The following is a 19,801-nucleotide window of genomic DNA, read 5'->3' as shown; positions in this document are numbered from 1 at the left end:
ATCATGCCTAGATATTATCATAATTATACACTTTTCTATCAATTGCTCGACAGTAATTTGTTCACCCATCGTAATACTTATGCTATCTTCAGAGAAGCCACTAGTGAAACCTATGGCCCCCGGGTCTATTCTCTATTATATTAATCTCCCATCAACTAGCTATTTCTGGCACCGTTTATTTTGCAATATTTATTTTTCAATCTATATCATAAAAATACCAAAAAATATTTATCTTATTATTATTATCTCTATCAGATCTCACTCTCGTAAATGACCGTGAAGGGATTGACAACCCCTTTATCGCGTTGGTTGCGAGGTTCTTATTTGTTTGTGTAGGTACGAGAGACTTCCGTGTAGTCTCCTACTGGATTGATACCTTGGTTCTTAAAAATTGAGGGAAATACTTACGCTACTTTGCTGCATCACCCTTTCCTCTTTAAGAGAAAACCAACGTAGTGCTCAAGAGGTAGCACTCCTCTCCAGTAGATTTTTGTTCCAGTATTTCTTATATTTTCCAGAAAAATTCTCCATTGATTTTCATCGCATTCCGAGAACTTTTATTTCTGCACAAAAACAACACCATGGTAGTTCTGCTGAAAACAGCGTCAGTCCGGGTTAGTTCTAATCAAATAATACCAAAATCATACTAAACTATTGTAATCATGGCATGAATACTTCATAAATTATAGATACGTTGGAGATGTATCACACATCTCTGCAAAACTCGATCAAGGTTGCTTAAGCAGTCAACAAAAGAAGTTCCATATACAGAGAAATCATCCATGAAAACCTCAACAATCTTTTCACAAAAGTCAGAGAATATAGCAGTCATACATCTTTTAAAAGTAGCAAGTGCGTTACATAAACCAAAAGGCATGCGTCTATAAGCAAAGGTACCAAAAGGGCAAGTGAAAGTGGTCTTTTCTTGATCCTCTTTTGACACAGGTATTTGAGAGAAACCAGAATAACCATCTAGAAAGCAAAAATGTGTGTGTTTGGATAATCTTTCTAGCATTTGATCAATAAAAGGTAAAGGGTAATGATCCTTTTTAGTAGCTTTATTTAGTTTGCGGAAATCAATTACCATTCTATAACGTGTAACAATTCTTTGTGGGATCAGTTCATCTTTATCATTAGGAACAGCGGTAATACCTCCCTTCTTAGGGATACAATGGACAGGACTTACCCACTGACTATCAGCAACGGGATAAATTAAACCTGCCTCAAGAAGCTTTAGTATTTCTTTTCTTACCACTTCTTTCATCTTAGGATTTAACCGTCGTTGGTGACCAACAACTGGTTTAGCGTCTTTCCCCAATTTTATTGTGTGCTGGCATAGAGTGGGACTAATGCCCTTAAAATCATCAAGAGTATATCCAATAGCAGCACGATGCTTCTTCAGAGTTTTTCAATAATTTCTCTTCTTCCTGCTCTGAAAGATTAGCACTAATAATAACAGGATATATCTTATTTTCATCAAGATAAGCATATTTAAGAGTATCAGGCAATGGTTTAAGCTCAAACACATGATCACCTTTGGGTGGAGGAGGATCCCCTAGAATTTCGACAGGCAAGTTGTGTTTCAAAATAGATCCCTGTTTAAAGAATACTTCATCTATTTCCCTTCTTTCATTCATAAACGTATCATTTTCATGGTCTAGCAAATATGATTCCAAAGGATCACTAGGAGGCACGGCAATAGAAGCAAGACCAATAATTTCATCTTTACTAGGCAATTCTTTATCATGGGGTTATCTACAAAATTTAGCAAAATTAAAATCATGAGACATATCGCCTAGACCAATAGTGAGAACATCCTTTTTGCAGTCTATTTTAGCATTAACAGTATTCAAGAATGGTCTACCAAATACAATGGGACAAAAGTCATCTTCTGGGGAACCAAGAAGAAGAAAATCGGTAGGATATTTAACTTTCCCACAAAATACTTCAACATCTCTAACAATCCCGACCGGTGAAATAGTATCTCTATTGGCAAGCTTAATTGTAACATCAATACCTTCTAACTCAGCAGGTGCAACATCATGCATAATTTCTTCATATAAAGAATGAGGTATTGCACTCGCACTAACACTCGTATCACATAAGCCATGATAGCAATGATCTACTATTTTAACAGAAATAATAGGCATGCCTACAACAAGTCTATGTTTATTTTTAGTATCGGTTCTAGCAATTCTAGCAGCTTCATCACAAAAGTAAATAACATGCCCATCAATATTATCGACAAATAGATCTTTAACCATAGAAATAGTAGGTTCAACTTTAATTTGCTCAGAGGGTTTGGGTGTTATAATGTTACTTTTGTTGACCACAGTTGAAGCTTTAGCATGGTCCTTTATTCTAACAAGGAAAGGTGGTTTCTCAATATAAGCGGTAGGAACAATAGGATCAACATTATAAGTGATAGTCTTTTCTTCAACTTTAAAAGGTCCAACTACTTTTACTTCAATGGGAGGATGATATTTAAGCCATTTCTCCTTAGGGAGATCAACATGAGTAGCAAATGATTCAAAGAAAGAAGCTACTATTTCAGAGTCAAGTCCATATTTAGTGCCAAATTCACGAAAAGCATCGGTATCCATAAAAGATTTAACACAATCAAACTTAGGTGTTATACCTGACTCCTTACCTTTGTTGAGTTCCCAATCTTCATATTTGCGTTTAATTCTTTCCAATAAATATCATTTGAATTCAATAGTCTTCATCATAAAAGATCTAGTACAAGAAGTATCGAGCATGGAGCGATTATTAAGAGAAAGCCGAGCATAAAAAATTTGAATAATAATTTCTCTTGAGAGCTCATGATTGGGGCATGAATATAGAATTGACTTAGGCCTCCCCCAAGCTTGAGCGATGCTTTCTCCTTCATGAGGCCAAAAATTATATATACAATTATGATCACGATGAACCAGATGCATAGGATAAAACTTCTGATGAAATTCCAATTTCAATCGGTTGTAGTTCCATGATCCAATATCATCACATAGCCCAAACCATGTCAATGCCTTTCCCTTCAAAGATAAAGGGAAGACCTTCTTCTTGATAACATCCTCGGGCATACCTGCAAGCTTAAATAATCCACAAACTTCATCCACATAGATTAGGTGCAAATCGGGATGCAATGTTCCATCTCCTGTAAAAGGATTAGCTAGCAGTTTCTCTATCATAGCCGAAGAAATTTCAAAATAAACATTTTCAGTAGGTTCAGTAGGTTGAGGAGCAACTCTTTGCTCTACTGGTCGGGTTCAAGATACCCTGAACAAGCCCCTCAAAGGATTATTTTCCATAGTAACAAGTCACAGTAAATTTCAGCACACTATATAAATTTTTTCTTACCAAATTCTACCTACCAAAGGCGTTTGACTCCCCGGCAACGGTGCCAGAAAAGAGTCTTGATGACCCACAAGTATAGGGGATCTATCATAGTACTTTCGATAAGTAAGAGTGTCGAAACCAATGAGGAGCAGAAGAAAATGATAAGCAGTTTTCAGTAAGGTATTCTCTGCAAGCACTGAAATTATCGGTAACAGATAGTTTTGTGATAAGGTAATTTATAACGGGTAGCAGGTAATAAAAGTAAATAAGGTGCAGAAATATGGCCCAATCCTTTTTGCAGCAAAGGACAGGCCTGGACAAACTCTTATATAAAGGAAAGCGCTCCGGAGGACACATGGGAATTATCGTCAAGCTAGTTTTCATCATGCTCATATGATTCGCATTCGGTACTTTGATAATTTGATATGTGGGTGGACCGGTGCTTGGGTACTTCCCTTACTTGGACAAGCATCCCATTTATGATTAACCCCTCTTGCAAGCATCCGTAACTATAAAAGAAGTATTAAGGTAAACCTAACCATAGCATGAAACATATGGATCCAAATCAGCCCCTTACGAAGCAACGCATAAACTAGGGTTTAAGCTTCTGTCACTCTTGTAACCCATCAATTACTTATTACTTCCCAATGCCTTCCCCTAGGCCCAAACAATGGTGAAGTGTCATGTAGTCGACGTTCACATGACACCACTAGAGGATAGACAACATACATCTCATCAAAATATCGAACTAATACCAAATTCACATGGCTACTTATAGCAAGACTTCTCCCATGTCCTTAGGAACAAACGTAACTACTCACAAATCATATTCATGTTCATAATCGGAGGGGTATTAATATGCATAAAGGATCTGAACATATGATTTTCCACCAAATAAACCAACTAGCATCAACTACAAGGAGTAATCAACACTACTAGCAACCCACAGGTACCAATCTGGGGTTTTGAGACAAAGATTGGATACAAGAGATGAACTAGGGTTTGAGATGAGATGGTGTTAGTGAAGATGTTGATGGAGATTGGCCCCCTCCCGATCGGAGGATCGATGGTGATGACGATGGTGATGATTTCCCCTTCCCAGAGGGATGCTTCCCCGGCAGAACAGCTCCGCCAGAGCCCTAGATTGGTTCCGCCAAGGTTCCGCCTCGTGGCGGCGGTGTTTCGTCCCGAAAGCTTGCTTATGATTTTTTTAGGGCGAAAGACTTCATATAGCAAAAGATGGGCACCGGAGGCCTGCCATGGGGCCCACGAGACAGGGGGCGTGCCTAGGGGATAGGGCGCGCCCCCCACCCTCGTGGATGGTGGGTGGCCCTTCTCTGGTGCTTTCTTCACCCAATATATTTTATATATTCCAAAACAGACTTCCGTGGAGTTTCAGGACGTTTGGAATTGTGCATAATAGGTCTCTAATATTTGCTCCTTTCCAGCCCAAAATTTCAGCTGCTGGCATTCTCCCTCTTCGTGTAAACCTTGCAAAATAAGAGAGAATAGGCATAAGTATTGTGACATAATGTGTAATAACAGACCATAATGCAATAAATATCGATATAAAAGCATGATGCAAAATGGACGTATCAGGGGTTTCCCTGGTGGATAGGTATTCGTGCGGGTTACCCGCGGGAGGACCAAACGGGCGCGGTTATTGTCCATCTATTCAAACTCCTAATTTTGCCGACTCAATCAAACTAATTTTGCCCTAGCGATGTAAATCAAATCGGGAGGGGATGAACTTGCCGATGATTTTGTACAAAAGAGAAAGAAGGTGGGAGGGGATGAACTCACCAATGATTTGTAGTTGATGTCATGCCAAACCAAAACCCTAGCAGCCCATTGTTTCCATCGCCATTGCCGAAATCCTAGCAATGAAATCAAATCAAATCGGTCAAGAGATAGAGCAATGAGAGAGGGAGCTGTAGATATTGCCTAGGCACTGGAGCCTCCCGGAAATGGCCGCTGGACTCGGCCGGCGATGAGCGGCGACAGAAAGGGGATCGAGAGAGGCATTGAGAGAACGCAAGGGAGCGACCGGGCCGTTGCCACCTTGGTTTTCACCCACTGCCTCCAACACATTTTTTGGGCTTGGCCCAATATGCAAAAAAAATTGTTAACAAAAACAAATAAATTTCTTACATTAATGAAAGTAATACAATATTTCTACTTTACTAAAAACAAATTTAAGACTTAGAATATAGCATGAAAAATATTAGCATTTAATAAAATATAGTGGAACAGTAATTATTAAAAACAATATTTCTACTCTAATAAAAAACAATTAAAGTACTAAATATATTTTAAAAAATCAGCATTTCCAATTCAAATATTATTACTTTCATAAAAATGACTACAATATAATATATAAATGGTCACCATTTCCAGTTAAAATATTCTATATTTAATACAAATAAACTACAATATAATATAAAATGGTCACACATTTTAATCAATTAGGAATAAATAAAAACAAATGAAAGTAATTTCAAAAAATAGACGCTATGTCATATAGTGCTGACATGGCAAATATGGCACGCCAGAACTAAACATAATAGTGTTGGCGTTCCATGTTATGCCACGTACGTCACCACTATATTACGACTTGTTGGGTCCCACCAACAAGTGGCGTTAAACTATTTTCCAACGTCATCACTGTGGTGTTAGTAATGTTGTACCAAAAATGCCAACCCCACTACTATTTAAAAAAAAGTGGTGGCGTTGATGCAAAATGGCGCGCCACCAACGAATATTGTGGCCACCCGTCTTTCCACTAGTGTCTTGCGGCAAGAACAACAACGTCGGCGCCCGCTTCTCCAACAATTCTGGCGGCGGCAGCGGCGGTGTGCCACGCCAAATAGTTGATGACCGAGAGAAGTGCTACATATGCAAGTTCGAGGGGCATGGCATGTGGCACTGCAAGAAGCGCTTTGATGGCAACTTCACCAACAATGTTTGGCATCCATGAAGAGGAGGAGGAGGTGGTGATGGCGACAATTGATTTGCAACACTACTCACTCATATGGAGTTTATACCAATTGGTATGTCGACACCAACGCGATCGACCATGTGACCGGAGAGTTGGAGAAACTCGCCGTCCGCAATCGCTACACCGGCACGGAGAAATCAATAGTACTGGTTGTCAAGGTATGGAAATTGCTCATATTGGTCATACCGTTCTTTGTACTCCTTGTGGATCTTTAGAATTAAACAATATCATTCATGCTCCAATTGGCATGGTCAAACCATCTACTTCTCGGTGGCATAAACGCTTAGGGCATCCCTCATTTCTGGTGGTCTAGAAAATTCTTCAAGACATTAGTATTCCAATATCAAATAAGAAATATCATCTTTTAGTTCGTGATGCATGTCAGATGGCCAAGAGCCATCAACTTCTGTATTATAGATCAACTACCGAGTCGGAATCTTCTTTAGAGCTTATGTTTTCTGATGTTTTCGCTCTTTGACCCGTTTGTGTAAGCTTTAGAGATGATTTTAGTAAGTTCAACTTGGTCTTTATGCTTAAAAATAATTCTGACGTGTTTCAAAATTTTCAACTTTTTCAACATGTTGAATGCCTATTTGATCACAATATTATTGATCATAATGTATAAGGTAAAAGTAAACGAGAACGTGTTTGAGCCATATGTCAGTGAAGCGCGGCGTGCCGCCACGCACTACACACTAGTCCTTTACTAGTGCTCCCAAAACAAATCGCTTACACCGGCATGTGAGTGGTTGCAACAAGCAGTCATGGAAGTGGCATGTGTGTGGTTGGAACAAGCAGTCAAGGAAGTTTTTACTTACCGTAGATGGTGGTGTGCAGGAGATCAGCCCTCGTCCATAGGCCTTGTTTTTATCCTTTGTTGACTATATTCTGCCTTCTTTTCTTGACAATGTTGCTCCTTAGCGCACTCCTCTTCGGCGGGCTACTGATACTCTTTCCAAACTGTCTGGTTACTTGCAGCTTTGGCGGCCGCTTAGCCGCCCTCAAGACCGGGACTCCATTTCCGCCTTCATCGCCGACCTTCGTTCGATGGTCGTCCGTCTGTCGTCGCCGCCCCCGCCGCCTCCTCCTGAGCCTGATTAGTAGTCTGTATTCCCCGCGGTCCCGTGGCACCAGCCTCGGCTGCGCTTTGTGTGTTCTTTTGTGTGTGTTATATTGGGCTTGTTGAGTTGTGCCCTTAGCAGTACCTTTGGACCTCTTGTCGTGTGTGACGTGGGTGTGTGTGGTCTGAACTAGTCTTTGTATGTGTGCTTTTGACGGTTTGCTTTATCTATAAAGCGGGGCAAAAGTCATTTTTAATACAATGTTGCTCCTTACATGTGTAGAGATCGAATATAAACTCGTTATGCTTGTACCGTCTTGATATGATGTCATGAGACAATAAAAACACTCTTTTATCAGGGTTTTTTTAACGCAACCTACAGCCATGTCCTTTTTTTTAGTGCTGACTGCTGAACCTGATGGTCATTGAGAGAACGGGCATCATTAGAAGCATGTCTTCTGTCTTGTCCGTGGGCAGGTCCCACCTTGGAGGGTGAAACAATGAATTTGAACTTGTCCTCCTCGCATGGAATGAAAATCAGTACCCAGTTCCCTATGCCACGAGTGACCAGATCCATTAGCTCGGCTGTTTTGTCTCCAAGCTACAGCACGACCCCTATATGAACTCCCATAATGAACCAACTGCATTGAGAGAGCACACAGGGCAGCAAGGTAAGCTAACATTGAAACGCAAGCAGGAACTCCTTGATAATTACCATGGCAAACACCGCCAAGGTCGTGGCAATCTTTGGCGTTCTTGTGTTCCTGCAGGTCGTATCATGTGCTGTCGCCCGGCACCATGCTGATCTAGGGAATTCTCTCGGCAGCATCCAGACAGGAACGATGACGGTGGACGGGTACGAAGAAGGAGAGGAGGGCGGCGGGCCGGCTGCATGCGACGGCATATACCACAGCGACGGGGATTTGCTGACAACGCTGCCTACAGAGCTGTACGCGGGCGGGAGCCGGTGTCACAACTTTGTAGCCATCGCCAGCACGCAAACCGGGCGCAGCACGCTGGCCATGGTCGTGGACGTGTGCGATGACTGCGGCGCTGATGAGTTGGGGACATCAGCCGCCGTGTGGAATGCCCTGGGGCTCGACACCAATGCCGGCGTCGCGCCCATCAGATGGCTTATCCCATGAAACGTCGTAGTAGTACGTATCTGTCAGTGCAAGTCTATCAGAGTGATAGAGTGAAAAAGATCAATCTAAAATACTAGTAATAAAGTACTTGCATACGTGCATGGTGTGTGAAGCATATACATATGTAATACAAATAAGGGTGAAAGTCAATGTAAAGTGAGATCTCAGCTCGCTAGTCTCCTGCACTGACCAATGCATACCAGGCTTCAACATCCTCTTGCAAGTTTTGGTATTTTGTCTATGGAAATATTCTCCGAGCTACGCACGGGATGCGCATCAAACCACCAAGAGGTACAGTAGCCCGTGATTATCCTCCTGTTAAAAAAATGCACTATGCGTTCAGGAAATATACTTTTCTGAAAGTGGCACTCAGTGTAAGTTTGTCTAGAGTGATGATGCTCTCTACGATTTTTCCTAGGAGCTTTTATTTCGATTTCTATCCTAGAAATCATCATCACACTAGACACGCTTCTTAGGACGATGTACATAGCGTCACAAATCCAAATTTTATAGGTACATTATTTTAACCGAAGTCTTGTTGTTTTCGGTGAATTTAAGAAACAAAATTAAAGTCATCGCGAAAGGTTGTAATCACTTGAAATGTCGAAATAACCAAAAGTTCAAAATTTTGGAAACTTCAAAAGGTGGACATTTGAATAGTATGATTTTCATGAAAGATTAAAATCCCAAAAGTTCAAAACTTCAAAAGTTTGCAAAAATAAAAAAATCCTTGGTTGTCGACTCCAATCGTGTACACATCATCGTATACAACTGTCGATTTTCCTGTCACTGAGGGGTAGACTACAAACGGAGCAAATGTGCTGGACTGGGTAGAAGGTTTTACTAGTAAAACTAAAAAGCACATTGTATCTATATACCCACAATGAGAAAATCAAGCGGGCTATCACTCATACCCTTATATGTACGCTGAACATGTGATCGATGCCACATAGCCAACTACGAAACATGTTGATGATAGTATATGACGGATAAAGATTGGACACCAGTTGAAGAGTATTTAACCAAAAACTATCACATTTCATGAAAACATGCTCAGAAATTACCACTTTACAAATTTATGTCGAAAACTATCACTTTTTAACTAAATCTTTAACTAAAAACTATCATGTCGCGAAAGTGTCCGACTCGCCTCTTCTAAACGCCTTTTTCTGACAGGATGGACCCACAAGTCAGGTTGACCCTCTTCTTCCTCCTCTCTCTCCCTCTCTTTGGTATTTCTACAAACACCTCGTGTGCACCTGCAAGCCACCTCCGCCGCCGACCACTGACGGCACTCACTCACGCACGACGGCGCACATGCTCGCGGCGGCGGCGGCTACGCGCAGCTCACCTGGAGCATGGCCGCCGGCGCCTCTGCTCACGCCCACACGCCGCCGTCGCGGCTTCTCTTGCTCGTTCCCGTCCCCTCTGCTGCTCGTGCACGGCGTCACAGCACGCGCCCATGCACATACGGCGCGGCGGCTGCTGCTGCTCATTCCCGTCCCGCTGTTGCTTGCGGCCCGAGCTGGTGCTCTCGCCCATGCACGGCCGGCGTGCCGCTGCCAGTGCACGACCGGCGCGGCTGCTGCTTGTGCCCGTCGTGGCCGTCGCGACTGCTGCCCGTGCGCACCTCGGCCTCCACCACTCGGAGCTCCGAGCTGACCAGCAGCATGCCCGCATGGCCGGGGCCACCGCAGCTCGCGCCCGTGCGCGGCCGATGCGGCTGCTGCTCGCGCGCGTCGCAGCCGCGCCGCTGCTGCCCAAGCGCACGTCGGCCTCCACCGCTCCGAGCTGACCCGACAGCCTCGACCCACACGCCGGCGCGCTCGTGCTTCACCGGCTTGGACATCAGTTAACGGTGGCGGCGGCGGGGGAGTGGATAGGCTGGCTGGGCAATGGACTAACGATGACAACACTTACATGCGGGCCAGGCCTGTCATAAGTGCGTTTAAAATGGACGAATGGGTCGATTTACAGATATGGTAGTTTTTAGTCAAAGATTAGAGAAAAAGTGATAGTTTTTGGCATAAATTTGTAAAGTGGTAGTTTCTGTGCACGTTTCTATGAATTGTAGTAGTTTTTTGTTAAATACTCATAGTTGGATGACCTTTTATTTGACCAACTGTATTTTCCTGTTAATTTACGCCTAGATTACTATACACGCACTTGTCTTGATCTTTCCTCAATCATCTTCGTTTGTTGTGCAATATTAATTAGATTGAACTTGGATTGCAACACTCCATTCTTTTCTGGCGATATGAGATCCAACAACATGCGTGGTCTTAACAATGCAAAAATTCTAAATATACTAAATCTAGCTAGGTTTGAATTACCTGGTTTTTTTCTGTCAGTCAAAAACCGGCCAATGGGAGGCTGCAACGCTAATTATTGGGGGATCTCAGGAGCAAAGCGGCGCCGGTGGCGATTGTCATGCGACGTATCAAAGATGAAGTTTCGATTTAGGCCACTGCAGGCGCTAAGCATTTGCGTAATGTAATACCGTGAGAGTAATTGTTTTGCTTTTCCGCCGCTTGGTGATGTCTGTTCTGAAACCTCTTCTTATTAAATGAAAATGGTAAGTCTTTTGCCTTGTTTCAAAAAATTATTGGGGGATCTGACAGGGTACATTTAGAGTGGCTCTAGCGATTTTTATGGTGATCCGCGACATTCTCTTTGTCCTGTCGTCGTGTTGTGCATGTGTAGGTTGACCGGTTTTGTTGCCGTGTGGGAATTGGGTTCTGGAGATCTCCTGCTGTGCATGCGTTTGCCGTGGCCCGTGGGCCTCCCTTGTGTTGTCCAGTTCTACCGTTGGCACGTTGGTGTTTGGGTTCGTGTGCTTACGGAAGATGGGCACGTACGCATATTCCAGGAACTACGGCGGCGCCGCTGTTCCCGTATTTTCTGGAGGCGCCGGCGATGCGTGATGTATTCTCCTCCTATAAAAACCTCCCCTCGGCGTGCTATGGTGGCCTCGAGTGCTTGGTGCCGGTGGTGTCGTCGAGCCAAGCGCACCGGAGCGCGGCAACGATGGCGCGGTGGTGCTCGGCGGAGTTGAGGGCGGGCTAGCGCGCGAGCAGCTCCTCGGCCCACGGGGGGCTGCACGTCCGCTTGGCTTCATGTGTGGTCCGTCATCGCTGCCGCGCCCTGGCCATCGGTCGCTGCCTGAGGTCTCCTCCCCGTAGACCTTCTTTGCGGCGCTTGGCGCTTGGGGTTCCCTTGGCGGGGCCATCCGATCGGGACATACTAAGATGCCCTGTTTGGGGAGCACGAATGTGGCAGCGGCACCACCTGCTGCAACGACGATTGATGGCCTCACCACCGCCGGAGCACGATCACTTGTTGCTCGCTCAGGAGCCCGGCGGTTGCATCATACAGCACTGCGGCGAGAGGGTGTTACACTTCTTACTCTAGCTGAATCTCCTTTCTCTACTTGCGTTGCACTTGCTGTACACTAGGGGAGCGTGGCTGGGGGAGAATGTGGAGTGAGCCGTTGTGCCATGCCTGCGCGTGCACTTTTAGTGCGGAAGTTTGCCGCACGTAGCAGTCGACACAAGCAGCGGTGGAGAAGCGCAAGCGGCGTCACGGCCCACCAAGACTCAGGCATGCTGAATACTGTCGAGCACAAGATGAACATGTACAGCTCTGAATCCTTTTGCTACATTGACCATTGTTTTGCTGCTGCTATAAATTGGAGTTCAGACGATATCTTCCTCTCCTTTTGATGTGAACTTTCACTTGATGTTGCTGCAGGAAAAGAGTACTGGTCTCTTCTTCATGTTTCTTTTTTTACGTTGCTACTTTTATGTCTCCACCTAGAGTACAAGCACATTACACATTTGCAGAGTAGAACTTCTGCTTTCATCTCAGATTTTTAGCTGTTTATTACCATAAATCATTCATAGAGCACACTTTTGCACTAGAACACGGAATTCTCTTGCAAAATTGATGAACCCTGTATATGAAAATAGGGTTAATTATCCTTTTGCCCTCAGTGGTGTCCATGTACTTAGTTTTGCCCTCAGATGCGAATTGTGCTTAGTTTTGCCCCTAGTCCGTGCGCACCAACTCGTTCCGTGAACTCTGTCATCTCCGTCAGGTCAACCTTTTGACTCAGCCCTTACAGGTGGGACTAGGCGGCAGAAACGGCCAATTTTATTCAGACCGTTGCACGCATGGCTTGTGGGACCAGCAGAGAGCCGCTGAGCAGAGAGCCGTTGGCGGGTGTGCTATATAAGCGGGCGACAGCGGCGGTGACCACGGCGACAGAGAGCACAGAAGTGACCACGGCGAAAGAGAGAGAGAGAGCACGGCGGCGGGAAGCTAGCTGTGTAGGGCGCGGCAGTGGGAAGCTAGCAGTGGAGGGCGCGGCGGGGCGGCGTTGAGATCCCTTTGGCTCTGAGCTTCATGTCTTCCTCAAGCTCCCGCGCCATCTCGCGGATGCGGAGCCGGGCGCGTGTGAACATGCCTGTCTTCGTCTGTCCGCGGTGCCGGGCGGGCGTTGATCGGAGGGTTTCTCAGATATCGAGGAAGCAGAATCGTCCGTTCTACGTGTGCAGCGAGAATGGGTAAGAATCGGGGCAATTGCACCATTTTCGTGGTCGGGATCTTTGAGCAATGGGTTGATCTGTTTGGTGTTCATGCAGGTGACATGCTTCTTTCTTTGGGTCGATGCTCTGGCCAAGACTCTGATGAATGAACTGCAAAAAGAGCATGAAGAATGGTTGCGCATGCTGCCACGAACAGCAGTAGCCGCACCACGAGCTCCGGAAGAAGAGATGAAGGGCGAAGCACGCATTGACAGAGAGCTAGCTGTTGAGCTTAGGATGTTGAAGAAGAAGGTTAGGAAGCTTGAAGATCAAGCACTACCAATACTTTTGGGCATTTGTATGTATGGTAATCGTGAAGGAAATATGCCCTAGAGGCAATAATAAAGTTATTATTTATTTTCTTATATCATGATAAAAGTTTATTATTCATGTTAGAATTGTATTAACCGGAAACATAATACATGTGTGAATACATAGACAAACAGAGTGTCACTAGTATGCCTCTACTAGACTAGCTTGTTAATCAAAGATGGTTATGTTTCCTAACCATAGACAAAGAGTTGTCATTCAATTAACAGGATCACATCATTAGTTGAATGATCTGATTGACATGACCCATTCCATTAGCTTAGCACCCGATCGTTTAGTATGTTGCTATTGCTTTCTTCCTGACTTATACATGTTCCTATGACTATGAGATTATGCAACTCCCGTTTGCCAGAGGAACACTTTGTGTGCTACCAAACGTCACAACGTAACTAAGTGATTATAAAGGAGCTCTACAGGTGTCTCCAAAGGTACATGTTGGGTTGGAGTATTTCGAGATTAGGATTTGTCACTCCGATTGTCGGAGATGTATCTCTGGGCCCTCTCGGTAATGCACATCATTTAAGTCTTGCAAGCATTGCAACTAATGAGTTAGTTGCGGGATGATGTATTACAGAACGAGTAAAAAGACTTGCCGGTAACGAGATTGAATTAGGTATGGGATACCGACAATCGAATCTCGGGCAAATAACATACCGATGACAAAGGGAACAACATATGTTGTTATGCGGTCTAAAAGATCTTCATAGAATATGTAGGAGCCAATATGAGCATCCAGGTTCCGCTATTGGTTATTGACCGAAGACGTGTCTCGGTCATGTCTACATTGTTCTCGAACCCGTAGGGTCCGCACGCTTAAGGTTAAGATGACAGTTATATTATGAGTTTATACATTTTGATATACCGAAGGTTGTTCGGAGTCCCGGATGTGATCACGGACATGACGAGGAGTCTCGAAATGGTCGAGACATAAAGATTGATATATTGGAAGCCTATGTTTGGATATCCGAAGTGTTCCGGATGAAATCGGGATTTTACCGGAGTACCGGGAGGTTACCGGAACCCCCCGGGAGCTATATGGGCCTAAGTGGGCCTTAGTGGAAAAGAGAAGGAGCAGCCCTAGATGGGCCGCGCGCCCCTCCCCTCCCTTGGTCCGAATAGGACAAGGAGAGGGGGCCGGCCCCCCTCTCTCTTTTCCCCCCTCCACGAATCCTATTCCAACTAGGATTGGGGGAGGGGGGAAGGACTCCTCCTGGCCTCTCCTAGGCCGGCCACACCCCCCCCTGAGCCTTTATATACGGAGGCAAGGGCATCCCAGAACAACACAAGTTGATCCACGTGATCATATTCTTAGCCGTCACTATTAGGAAAAGGCCTACTAATGGCGCACCTAATTTGGCCATTAATGGCGCATTAGTGGTGCGCCATTAGTGCCATGCCATTAGTATATTTTACTAATGGCGCACCACAGGTGCGCCATTAATATCTGGTATACTAATGGCGCACCTCAGATGCGCCATTAGTATATACAACAGTGCGCCATTAGTATGCCTCCCGGGGGGCCATGTATACCCAGGTGATTTTGCATACTAATGGCACACAACAACAAGATGCGCCATTAGTAACTTCGGCATACTAATGGCGCACTGTTTAATGATGCGCCATTAGTATCCTTTGGCATACTAATGGCACACTGTGATGTGATGCGCCATTAGTATGAATATTAGGTTTTTTTTATTTTCTGTTTTTTGCACAGGTTACAAAATGTATAATTGGACAAAATATAGACAGCACACATCAACAACAGATTCATCGAATACAATAGAAGATTACTCTCTGAATACAATTCATCATATTAGTCTCCGAATACAATTCATCATATTAGTCTCCGAATTGAAAAGACCGAACAAAGATAGAACATTATATTACAAGTCTCGAGACCGCGAGTAGCGAATTTGTCTTCACATTACAAGTCGATATCGATCATCTAAACTACCATCACATAGAAGAGAGCTGTGGTCATCACGATGAGCATCAACACGATGAAACTCGTCTTCATCCGGTTCCTCCAACGCTCCCTCCCCTCTCCCGCTAGATAGCGGGCGTATCTAGAAAAAGTCTTAAACTAAACCTATACTAAACTATCTAGTTCTTCATCTTCTGCCTCTTTCTTCCAGTTCATCAAACTGCAAAACAAGAAACAACAAACATGAAAAACTTGATCAAGGTTTAAATGTACCATTCCCCTTAGCAAAATGCCTTTGCTGTAGGAGCTAGCACTTACGAGTTTGGAAACATTAGTCAAACCCCAATCAGATTAAGTTGATCAAAGAAACAGTAGAAGAGAGCCAACACTGCATAAATGGAGCCAATAACCCAAAAGACAGAAGTAGAGCCAGCAAAGTATAGATCAAAGCCAAACCCAAAGATCAACTCAAACTAGAACTAACTCCATGATTAGGGGATCCCTCAATTAAGCTTGGGTTAGTTTTCAGATGAAATCCAACAAACCCACTACTAATCAACTAGCCCAGAGGTAGGGTTTGAAGTAGGGATTGTCCTCAGGCAGCCTAGTAGTGCTAAGACTATTGCATCATTGGATAAAGTAGTGCAACATCTTTAAGTAACGATGAGAGCCTCAGGACACCATCATTGGCATGGCAAGATTAAGGAGCACCTGTTCTTATCAGTGAGAGTAGGAGAGAAAGAAAGAAAGTGAAGAGACCAGTGCAGCATCTGTTCAAATCAGATTTAAGAGAGAGGGAATTGGCAAGGAAAGATATAGTCCATAACCTGCAAGAAGAAATAGGCCATTGATAGCACATTTACTAAACATCTGCTATAAGCAGAACACATACACCCACTTACACATGGGTACTATTCTGTATATAGGTACACAAGCACAACACATGCACCTGGTATAGATAGGAGTATAAGCATGCATCTAAATTATCTGAAACATATGAAATAGCTAATGCAAAGAAAGAATTATCACTACATGCAACCGTCAGGACTATGTCCTGTACAATATACAACTAAACCACCAGTAGATGATGTACTAAACCATACAAGAAATACTAATACATGGTATTTAGATAAAGACTAGTATATATCAAACACAGATACCAGCTTGAAAGAGAAACTATAATTTTATACCACTACAGGAGCAAATCATGAAGTACACAGAGTAATTGCAGTAAAGAGATGAATCAGTATATGTTGATCAATAAGAGAGTTACGGCTATATACAAATGAAGGACTACATCCTTTATAAGATAACAAAAAAACAGTAGCACTTATGCATATGAACAAATAGAACCAGCAGCCAACCAATAAAGAAACTAGCATGTGCTATATGACAGCAACAATAACATCTATAAGACCAAGATAATTGAAATGATAGGCCAACATTAGGGTCATGCAATCATTCGATCCCATCATTGCAGCACTAGTTGAGCAACAAATCAAATATAACAGTAGTTCCATTGGTTCAACCAACAAGTTAACAAAAGTTTACTTCCCACTACTAATTTTGCAACTCGTGATAATAAAGAAAACAGAGCACAAATAAATAGGAATGATCTTTTCCATGACACAAGCACAAACAAAATCACCCATACGCATGAAACAGAGCAAGGTACTAATATAGCAGCACAAGAGCGGGAGCTACAGGTAGGAGACGGATTCACAGGAGAGGAGGTTGGTCGATGCCGCACACGACCACGTCGCCGTCACGCGGTGGATGTTGTAGTCGAGTTGGACCATGTGTGGGGTGTCGTCGTGGCGGTGGATGACTTGGTTGTCGTCATCGTCCACGGAGGATGCCTGCTGCTCCGAATCTAACAAACAAGTAAGTGCTAGTGTCGTTGATCTAGTATAGAAATTAAGCAAGCTAGTATAGGAGACACGCGTGCTGCTGCTAGTATCTACAGAAATAAATCAAGCTGCATGTGTGTGTGCTTGAGCTAGCTTAGTACGTACAGTCCATGGTTGGGCTCCAAAACTAATAGAGCATGCTAGCGTCAACAGAATCAATCACAAGGTTATTTTGTTGTTGTTGCTAGCAGTGCTAGCTGTATGTATTGATCCATCCATCCATGACCTAACTAATGTCGTTGTATCTCTAGACTAAGTGCAGCAACACAAGAAGGACTAAAACTACAGAGCACATGTGTACGTAACTACTATACTCATCCATGGCAAATTGTACCAAACCATCCATACATAGCCAGATTGCAATGGAGTGGATTTAACACAAGACATGAAAAATTGATGAGCCAAATGATTTTTAGTATTACTAACTTGAAAGGAAGCTCATTGTTTCCATCTTCTATCTATCCATGATTTTATTTTTCTGAAGCAAGCATCAAAAAGCACAATGACAATTGAATTTCACACAAAAACTGAACCAATACTTGCTGTTATGTAGTGTCCATGACAATTGCAATTCATGTCCACTCTAGATCAGATTTGCAAGGGCTAGAAAGAGAGGTTGTAGCTCACCATGTATGGGGGTAGGAAGTGGATGCAGGGGAGGGGTGGAGGGTGTCCTGCAGAAGAAGCTTCACCATTAGAGCAAACTGCACAAAACAGAGGAAGGGGAGATGAATAAATCATGGTGAGGAAAAGGGCCTTCCACATGATTAGATCGGGAAGAGAAACAACAACAAAAATACCAAAAAATCCCTTCCATGGCGTGCTGTACTAGGAGCAGCTCCTCTCTCTCCGCTAGGGTTTGGGGCGCTGGGAGGCTCCATGGTGCCGCTGCGTGGTGGCGGACAAGGGAATCCATCTCCATGGCGGCGTCCCGCCCCACGGAGGTGCGCCCCTCCTGCCGTCATCGTCGGCACGCCCATGGCGACCTGCAGAGAAGGAAGAGAAGATGAGGTGAGGTGAGGAGGAGATGGTGGGCGAAGAAGGAGGGGGAGGGGCTTACCAGTGCTGGATCCGGTCACCTATGGCCTCGCCGTGGCCTGCCATGGCGGATCCCGGCGAACAAAAGGGGATGCAAAACCCTAGCCAGTGGGGGAGCCGCGGATCTGCATGGAGGTAAGCCAGATGCGGACCAAGGGGATCTCGCGGGCGTGCTGCGCGCGGCCGGAGCTCGCCGGAACCGGGCGGCATGGGTGGCGACGGCAGCGAGGGAGAGAGGGGTTCGGGGGGAAGAGAGGAGGCGACGAGGGTTTGGGTGGGTTCGACCGAGAGAGATAGATAGAGAGAGAGAGAGTGTGTGTGTGTGTGTTGGTGCGTTGGGTCGGATGGATGGATGGATGTCCAAAATATCTTGTTGCTGCCCACTTACTAATGGCGCACTAACTCTAAATGCGCCATTAGTAATCCAGGTTACTAATGACGCACCTTCTGGTGGTGCGTCATTAGTAGTTTTGCAAAAAAAACATACTAATGGTGGAACAGTGCGCCATTACTAGTTTAAACTAGTAATGGCGCATGGTGGAACAGTGCGCCATTAGTAGTTTTGCAAAAAAAGTAATAAAAAATATAATAAAAAACAACATTAGTGGCGCACTTTCCGACAGGTGCGCCATTATTAGTTACAACTAGTAATGGTGCACTGTGTCTGGATGCGCCATTAGTATGTTTGGACAGGCGCACTAGTTCAAAAAAAATTTGATACTAATGGCGCACCCTGGGCCAGGTGCGCCATTAGTAGTTTCAGCTCTAATGGCGTATCAGAAGGTGGTGCGCCATTAGTGTCAATCCCATCTATAGCCCTTTTTCTAGTAGTGCGTGTGCGGTGCCCCCTTCCACCATAGTCCTCGATAATATTGTAGCGGTGCTTAGGCGAAGCCCTGCTGCAGTAGTACATCAAGATCGTCACCACGCCGTCGTGCTGACGGAATTCTTCCCCGACACTTTGCTGGATCGGAGTCCGGGGATCGTCATCGAGCAGAACGTGTGCTAGAACTCGGAGGTGCCGTAGTTTCGGTGCTTGATCGGTCGGGCCGTGAAGACGTACGACTACATCAACCAAACGCTTCCGTTGTCGATCTACAAGGGTACGTAGATCATACTCTCCCCTCTCGTTGCTATGCATCACCATGATCTTGCGTGAGCGTAGGAAATTTTTTGAAATCAACAGTGGCATCCGAGCCTAGGTTTTATATGTTGATGTTATATGCATGAGTAGAACACAAGTGAGTTGTGGGCGATATAAGTCATACTGCTTACCAGCATGTCATACTTTGGTTCGGCGGTATTGTTGGACGAAGCGGCTCGGACCGACATTACGCGTACGCTTACGCGAGACCAGTTCTCCCGACGTGCTTTGCACATAGGTGGCTTGCGGGTGACAGTTTCTCCAACTTTAGTTGAACTGAGTGTGGCTACGCCCGGTCCTTGCGAAGGTTAAAACAGCACCAACTTGACA

General features: G+C 44.5%; 1 long non-coding RNA gene and 1 pseudogene across 1 annotated transcript; both read left to right on the top strand.

The window, feature by feature from the left end:
* Positions 1-8,110: 8,110 nt before the first annotated feature.
* LOC147966678 (putative ripening-related protein 6 pseudogene) lies at positions 8,111-8,539 on the top strand (annotated as a pseudogene).
* A 2,983-nt stretch (positions 8,540-11,522) lies between these two features.
* LOC147966677 (uncharacterized) lies at positions 11,523-13,531 on the top strand. Its single transcript, XR_015607843.1, has 3 exons — positions 11,523-12,173; positions 12,663-13,104; positions 13,183-13,531. It is a non-coding gene; the product is annotated as an uncharacterized LOC147966677 (long non-coding RNA).
* The last annotated feature ends 6,270 nt before the right edge of the window (positions 13,532-19,801 follow it).

Source organism: Triticum urartu, chromosome 6A, assembly GCF_056163025.1.
Source record: "Triticum urartu cultivar PI428250 chromosome 6A, HENAU_Tu73, whole genome shotgun sequence".
Taxonomy (NCBI): domain Eukaryota; kingdom Viridiplantae; phylum Streptophyta; class Magnoliopsida; order Poales; family Poaceae; genus Triticum; species Triticum urartu.
This window is presented reverse-complemented; position numbering and strand designations above follow the sequence as displayed.